The sequence below is a fragment of the Saccostrea cucullata genome, unplaced genomic scaffold (assembly GCF_032062105.1).
Source record: "Saccostrea cucullata isolate Sc308-1 unplaced genomic scaffold, CSIRO_AGI_Scuc_v1 ctg8437, whole genome shotgun sequence".
In the NCBI taxonomy this organism is placed as follows: Eukaryota; Metazoa; Mollusca; class Bivalvia; order Ostreida; family Ostreidae; genus Saccostrea; species Saccostrea cuccullata.
The window spans coordinates 7,750-15,900 of NW_026926811.1; the positions used below are offsets into that span (position 1 = coordinate 7,750).

Sequence of the window (8,151 nt, forward strand, 5' to 3'; positions counted from 1 at the left end):
ATACACGAGCTTGTTTTAATCATCAGTTGACTACAACTAATAGACAGTAGATATGACATGACTAGAATTCAGTAGATTAGAGGCATTCCTTTGCACGCGGGTAACAGTTTGTAAATATTTACGCTTTTTTAAAAAAAAATCCTTGGGAGGAGGGGGTGGGGGCATTAAATATTTATAAGTTGATTTATAATTAAGTTTATTACATTTTTATCCGTGAAATACTGTAATTTATTCATTGAATAAAAATGATATCCTGTCACAGTGTGAAAGGATATCAAAATGATATCCTTTCACAGTGTGACGAATATCAGAAGTGCGGGAAAACTCTCGATTTCCCTTCCCAGAACGATGATTGCTGTAAAAAAATCTTTATTGACCATATATAAGATAGATAGAAATAAAAAGAACCCATTCTGACAGAGAATAAAACTGTCAAAATTACCAAAAATATGTTTCCAAATTCATGTTTACAGTGTTTTCACCTCACTAAGCTATGACGTATCAACCGCTCAACTATGACGTCACGAGCCTATGCCAGTATTACAAAAAGACAGAGGCAAAAGAAAAATCAAAGAATTTTCAATTGTTTAAAAAATGTAATAAACAGAAAATTCAATGTTTTGTAGTTGAATATGGAATTTATTTTACTTGTGAGACAGGATTTTTTTATATTTTCACTCGTACTTCGCACTCGTGAAAATATCAAAAATCCTGTCCCACTCGTGAAATAAATTCCATATTAAACAAGAAAACATTGAATATCCTCTATATATTTTTGAAAGATATCCAAAAAAAAAAAAATAAATAAATGCGGACATTTTTATTTTTATACCTCCAGCATTAAAATTGTGCCTTTTTTTAATCATTTAATCAATTTTGTCTACAATACTCTATAATTTAAAAGCCTTGAAACATGAATCTACTTCTAGCTACAAAAACCGTAGCGTTATATTTTATATTTTATAATTGATAAAAACGCAACCTAAGGTAAGTATTGAGTAGTTAACGACGTCTTCTGCCAACTTTGGGGATATGTTTTTCTTCATTTCAGCATTAAACGATCGATTACCTTTCATTCCCTAATGTAAGATATTTTCTTTTTTCAACCTGTATTTTGTATCCGCCTCCAACCCCCTTTATAGGCTTCACTTGTGACCCCCTTCCCCGAAAAAAAATGTTTTTATCAATAAAAAAACGATTTAATAAAGTTTAATGGACGATTATAAAGGGTCAGAGGGTAGATATAACATACAGGTTGTTAAAGAATATTTCTCAAATTAGGAAAGGACAGGTAGTTTACAAAATATTACAGGGAAGTAGAAATTTTTTTTATCCTGCAACTACCCCTTGCACTGACCTAATACAGCTAACCTAATAAACCAAAGCTTTATCCGGTCACTGCCCTAATAAAGCATCGCGCATGTATTCCGACGTTCAAAAAGCATTGTTACGTCACATTTATTGCAATGTTTCCGCCGTGGCTTCGTAGTTTCAACTGCAGAGATATGCCTAAATCAGTCGGAAAAAGCTTGTTTTGGACGTTCAAATGAAAATTTTGTTGCAGGATAAACAAAATACATGATAACTGTCTTGAAATATAAGCGATATTTGGGATTAGGGTCGAAAACGCAAGCCTCGCCCTCTATCACGTTTTCTTACCCTCGCCCAAATATCGCTTATATTTCAAGACAATAACCATGCATTTTTTATATCCCTATCCATGCGCAAAATTTAGCGCCGTAAAATGAACAACATTTGCTTCAAGGGATCTGTAGCATTTTTGTCTAAAAGACTCAAATATATTTCAGTGTGACGTTAAGGTTTCTAAAGGTGGCTTATAAAACTTTAAACTGCTCAAGAAGAGTGGGAAATTTGATTTTCGCTCATGACGTTACTCTGTGAAGGCCTTCAACTTTAATTTCATAAAAAGTCATCATATAATACCTTGTTTTCCCATTCATTGGTTTGGCCATTTCCAAACACTGTATATATAAGATACACGAACAAGTAACTAGAAATATCGGTGTTTATACAAAATACAGTACAAGTAACGAGTAATATTGGTGTTTATACAAAATACAGTACAAGTAACGAGTAATACTGGTGTTTGAAAATAAAATCTACGTCATTATTATCTCTACATCATTTATAAATTGTAACAGAATGAAATTCTAATTATCAACACACATGTACGGAGATGACAGACTGTTGGATACTACTTCTACCCAGTTATGTGACCTTTCACGGGGATCAGTTGAAATTCAAGGAATGTATTAAAAAAAAACATTGTCTTTGTTGTTAACATACTTTATATCATTAGACTATTAATTATAAAACGACAATTAATAAAATGAAAACAAAACTTTTATTATGTAACAATACTTAATGCGATGTTCTTGTTTTTATTAATTAATGTTACAGTACAACACTGTCTTAAACATAATACATATTAGGACTTTTCAATAGATTCATTACACCTAATAACATAATAACATTATATCTATATATTTGTTACAATGTATATATTATAGAAACCACCCTTATGTCTAAAAATAAAGTTTTCAACATCTATAATAAAAGTATATAAATTTTCATATCATGCGTGAACAAGTATGGATATAAAGATATAAAAAGTCAGTGAGGTTTTATCATCATGAGAGTCTCTTTTATCTGTTTACTATCAGTCACTGTAGGATACCATGGTCTGTACCAGGACCCCGGGGACCATTGACCGTTAAGGAAGGCGGAGGTACACCAGTTAAACCACCAGCCCCCTCTGTAGTGAGCAGCACAGTTACGTTCACTATACCTGTCGTTATCTCTGTCCGGGGTGGAGAAGGACATCCCAGACAGATCGTAGTAAGAATGTACAGTGTGTAACATAGAGTCCCCTGTAAAATTATCAAAGAAAAATATAACATGAAAAACACCTATTTCCGATTATAACTTTGTTATTTACTAAACATTTAAAGCTTAAGTACCAGTCCGTGTAAAAATCATGCAAAAGTGATATTTGAGTGATACACTCAGGTTCTCAGAATTCAATGATTTTCCATACATAGATTTCTCTTGACCTATGTTCCATGTATGTAAAATAAAAAATGTTTTGGATCATGGTTACTATGGAAACCTGATCAAAGTAATTTCCTTAGCAACCAGCCAATTTTTCTATTTGAACGCACTGAAAATCACTGATATTTAAAGCTTGAAATTATATATAAAAACTTTAACAATAATTCTCATTTACTGGTATGATAAAGACACTTACTTTACTTGTTTATTACACACAAGACATTGATATTTTATTTGAAGCTAGTACTATGGTAGACATCAGGATATATGTATGTTTTTGCTTTTTTGCTGATTCAGCATTTTCCTTGATTTTGACAATATTCAAGGTCAATTTAAGAAAAATACCAAGCTAATACAGATTTTGCATGACTTTCACATAAAAGTAGAGAACTTTCTCTTTTACAGATTGACTTTGAAAGCGTGGGTTTTTTGAAAAATCCTATTCGTTGCCTAGCAACAAAATTTGATGTTTTGATAACTAAAACGTGAAAAATGGTAAAGGGTTGGGTCAAAATCTTATGAATTTTTATCTTTTGTGGCAGACACAATTTTTCAAGTAATAGAAAATAACTCTCATATAATTTTAAAAAGAAAAAATAATTTATAATCATTAATCTCCATGGCAACAGGAATTTTTCCCTAGCAGCAATGCAAAAAACAGTTATTTTTTCGCCCTTTTAAAATATTATATTTGAAATAAATCGACATTTATTCTCAAAATTGTAATTAGGCAAATTGTCCATTTAATATGGGTTTGAAATAAGTAAATTTTACTTTGTTAACCCATGGCAACATTTCTGAAAACCTAGCAACCAATTTTGTAACCACTTTACCTTTTAACATACAGTCATTTATTTTTGAAGTTGAAATAATATTTTCCAAAAAAAGGCGTTCTGAATGAAAAAAAGAAACAAATAGATACAAGTAGTATATATCAAAATACCTCTGTTGATGAAAAGATTCCATAGAGTAACTAATTCTTGGGTTGCCATGGTAATAAGTTGCACACTGGCCAAAAAAACTTTTTATTTACAAAGTACACTACAGCTGTACTTGGCCCCCAGTTTTTGCTTAATGGGCTAAACTAACTGGTTATTCAAGTACCTTTAGCATTCGTTTTTCTACATAAAGTATATTTTTTATGATTACCATGGATATAATAACGTGATACTAATTTAACCCCTTCACTTCCGTACCGGTCAAATTGACCGGTGGCGCGTTAAAACATGACTTCGCGAAAATAAGATCTCCGTATTTATTTTATGGTAGCATGAAGGTAAATAAACTATATATCATCTTTTTGAAAATTTTCTCTACTTTTAAAATATCTAAAAAGATTTTGTCTTGATTGCCGGTATTTAATCGATTTTACGTTGTGAAGACAAACGTGACTTTTTGAAAATGGCGTAATTTTCCAAAGCAATTGCCGATTTTCCAGACGATTGACATTTTTTTCCTGATCAACTTTTTAAAGAAAGTATGATATATTCTTAAATCATATTTTCTCTGCTTTTAAAATATGTAAAAATTATTGTTATTACTTTAAAGTATGTTTTAAAAACAAGAATTTTCTTGCACTTATGTGTTTTTTCTCGATTTTATTCGTAATTTTTAAACAAAGCTCAGTTTTACGTTTATTTCTGTATTGAAATAGGGAAAACAAAATAAAGCTGGTAAAAGTAGAGAAAATTTCCTTTCCAACAAGCACTTACAGGCCTTCTTACGCTCAGTATTTTCTTAATTACGATAATTTGAATTTGTGACCTTCGCATAGTTTTTATGGAAAAATCGGTCAATATTTACATGTAACGTCAAGGTCGATATTGTTGTGTCTAACTCGAAACAACAAATTCTTTTATAAGACTTTTTTGACCATTTAGATATATTTTTTACTGAAATAAATGTATAATACAAAAAAAAAAAAAAAAAAAAATTCAAAAAACAAATATATACTATCGTTCTGCCTTTTGTGTGAAGTGAAATGTTAATTTATTCATCTACATGTAATGATGTATATATTTCATATAGTGATATACAATGTTGATAAAAATTGTAGATTCCCTAAACGCCGATATTTACTAAAAAAAAAATAAGATTTTTAATATTATTGTATCTTGTTATACTGTATTCTAAATTTGCAATTTAATTAGATCTATATTGGCACGAAATTTAACAATACAAAAACTCGCATTTATAAATAAATACGACTCATCACTGTATGAGTTGATACGAATTGAAACAACCACGTGTTTCCGCTATGGCAGCAGTAAACAACATGATGGCGATCCGAAATCTGAACGTCAATTTTCATGATTATTTCACGACGAAGATCATCACATCAATGAATCAAATAATATGGACATGCCTTTGGTATTAGCAGGTGAGAATACGTGTATATTGCCTGAATAGTTTAATTTAAAACGCACTTAGTTCACGTTCTAAAGAAAACTAAATGTACACATGTACTAGATCTTCATATTTCAGTGTGCGTATTTCGTATTGTTCAGCCAATTTTGTGTTGCTTTTGAAATTTGATGCTTTTGACAATCACTCGAAAGTTCAAAGTAAAATCAAAGTTGCCATAATAATGGATAGTTGTTTTCAGTATGTGTGTACCAGTCAGCCAGTGTGTACATGTACCACTTTCACATTGAATTTTTAGGGTGCTGGCACCATATGCAACAATACTTTCATCTGTGAATACCCACTTGCTAAGCCCACCATGAACTACGAAGGCCAATTAATATGTAAGGACACCAATGAACAGGTAATTAAATTTTTGTTTTGATATTGAAAATTTCTTATTTCTAAAATTTCAAAAAATAAAGTCAAATTTCATTTGTATATTTTACATATTTTACTTGATATTGTATTTATACCAGTTTATAAACATTTGCTTTATATTTTGAAAATAAGTGTTTGAAACACATAATACTTATGATGCTTGATCATTCATACAAACACATTATTTAAACACATAATATCTTTTTTAATGAATGCCGAGATATATGGAACAAGCTGTTTATAGACTGCTGTTGTATTTCCAATCTGCATAAAGTATGTGCATGGTTAGACTTTCCATTTTCTCAATTTTTTCAGACACTTTCCAATTATCGTTCATCATATACATGGGTGGTCAAACTCACTGGATGGTTTATCAACACTCCCATGCTCACGAACAGCCTTGCCCCAGGAATTTTGCCCTGAAGTAACATTGCAGTCTATTTACAACCCTGGCAGCCATGCAGGTATGCAATCTATGAAAGCCATGAAGGGACATAGAATTTTAAAAAAATTATAAAAGTAAATGGAGTTTTCGATTTATGCAATCCATTCTCTTGGAATGACAATCTGTTATTATACATATATCACATGGCTTCGAGGGTTACATACATAGATTGAGGGCGCAAACGCTAGTTTTATAGAAAAGAGATTGCATTAAATCATTCTTTTCAAGTAAGCTGTTGCTATGTTTTAGCCACCATGTCGCTATCCACCGCAACATGTTTTCCGAGTTTCACGGAAGCAACCGACATATCTTCGTCAAAATTGGTAAGTTTCCGGTGACGTCATTTGTATCATTTCCGAAGGGCAAGGTGAAGGCCGGTCTTGTGGCATGGGGGTATTTTTTGGAATAAGGTAAGGTAAAATCATTTCGTTAAGATTTTGGTAAGAAACAATGTCCTTTAATTATACCCGCACTTTCTTAAGAAAGTTCGGGTATATTGTTGTTACTCATGTCCGTCCGTCCGTCCGTCTGTCACACTTTTCTTCCCTGAACTCCTCTTACATTTTACACAGTAGCTTAATCATCTCTTAGGAGATGGTTGGTGGTGTCATGTAGATGTGCAGTAAGGTTTCAGAATTTTGATTTTGCCCCGGGGGGTCAAATGGGGGTCGAAAAATGACGGTTTGTTATGCAAAAAGTCCCGTCTTCCCTGAACTCCTTTTACATTTTACTCAGCAGCTTAATCACCTTTTGGGGGATGATTGGTGGTGTCATGTAGATGTGCAATAAGGTTTCAGAATTTTGATTTTGCCCCGGGGGGTCAAATGGGGGTCGAAAAATGACGTTTTTTATGCAAAAATTCCCGTCTTCCCTGAACTCCTCTTACATTTTACACAGTTACCTAATCATCTTTTAGGAGATCTTTGGTGGTGTCATGTAGATGTGCAGTAAGGTTTCAGAATTTAGATTTTGCCCCGGGGGGTCAAATGGGGGTCGAAAAATGACGTTTTTTTATGCAAAAAGCCCCGTCTTCCGTGATCTCCTCTTACATTTTACTCAGCAGCCTAATCATCTTTTGGGAGATGGTTAGTCGGGTCATGTAGATGTGCAGTAAGGTTACGGAATTTTGATTTTGCCCCAGGGGGTCAAATGGGGGTCGAAAAATAAATTTTTTTAGCAAAAAGCCCTGTCTTCCCTGAACTCCTCTTACATTTTACTCAACAGCCTAATCATCTTTTGGGAGATGGTTCGTGGGGTCATGTAGATGTGCAGTAAGGTTTCGATATTTTAATTTTGCCCCGGGGGGTGAAATGTAGGTCGAAAAATTATGTTTTTTATGCAAAAAGCCCCGTTTTCTCTGAACTCCTCTTACATTTTACTCAGCAGCCTAATCACCTTTTGGGAGATGGTTGGTGGTGTCATGTAGATGTGCAGTAAGGTTTCGGAACTTTGATTTTGCCCCGGGGGGTCAAATAGGGTTCAAAAAATGATGTTTTTATGCAAAAAGCCCCGTCTTCCCTGAAATTCTCCTACATTTTACACAGTAGCCTAATCATCTTTTGGGAGATGGTTGGTGGTGTCATGTAGATGTGCAGTAAGTTTTCGTAATTTTGATTTTTTCCACGGGGGTCAAATGGGGGCGGAAAAATGACGTTTTTGTGCAAAAGTCCTGTCTTTCCTGAAGTCCTTCTTAATGTTACTCAGAAGCCTTTTAGGAGAGTTAAATATTTTGAAAATTATGTAAAACATATGTGAAACACCTTGAATTTTTATAAGTAATTAATGTACATGTCAAATGTGAGAGTCATATCTCATCTCAATCAAAAGTTATAAGCAAATGCAACATTGTT

At 32.9% G+C, this 8,151-nt stretch overlaps 1 long non-coding RNA gene across 1 annotated transcript; it reads left to right on the forward strand.

Annotated features, from left to right (window-relative positions):
* Window positions 1-5,326: 5,326 nt before the first annotated feature.
* Window positions 5,327-6,291, forward strand: LOC134272711 (uncharacterized). The gene is made up of 3 exons (XR_009993261.1): window positions 5,327-5,452; window positions 5,735-5,839; window positions 6,172-6,291. It is a non-coding gene; the product is annotated as an uncharacterized LOC134272711 (long non-coding RNA).
* The last annotated feature ends 1,860 nt before the right edge of the window (window positions 6,292-8,151 follow it).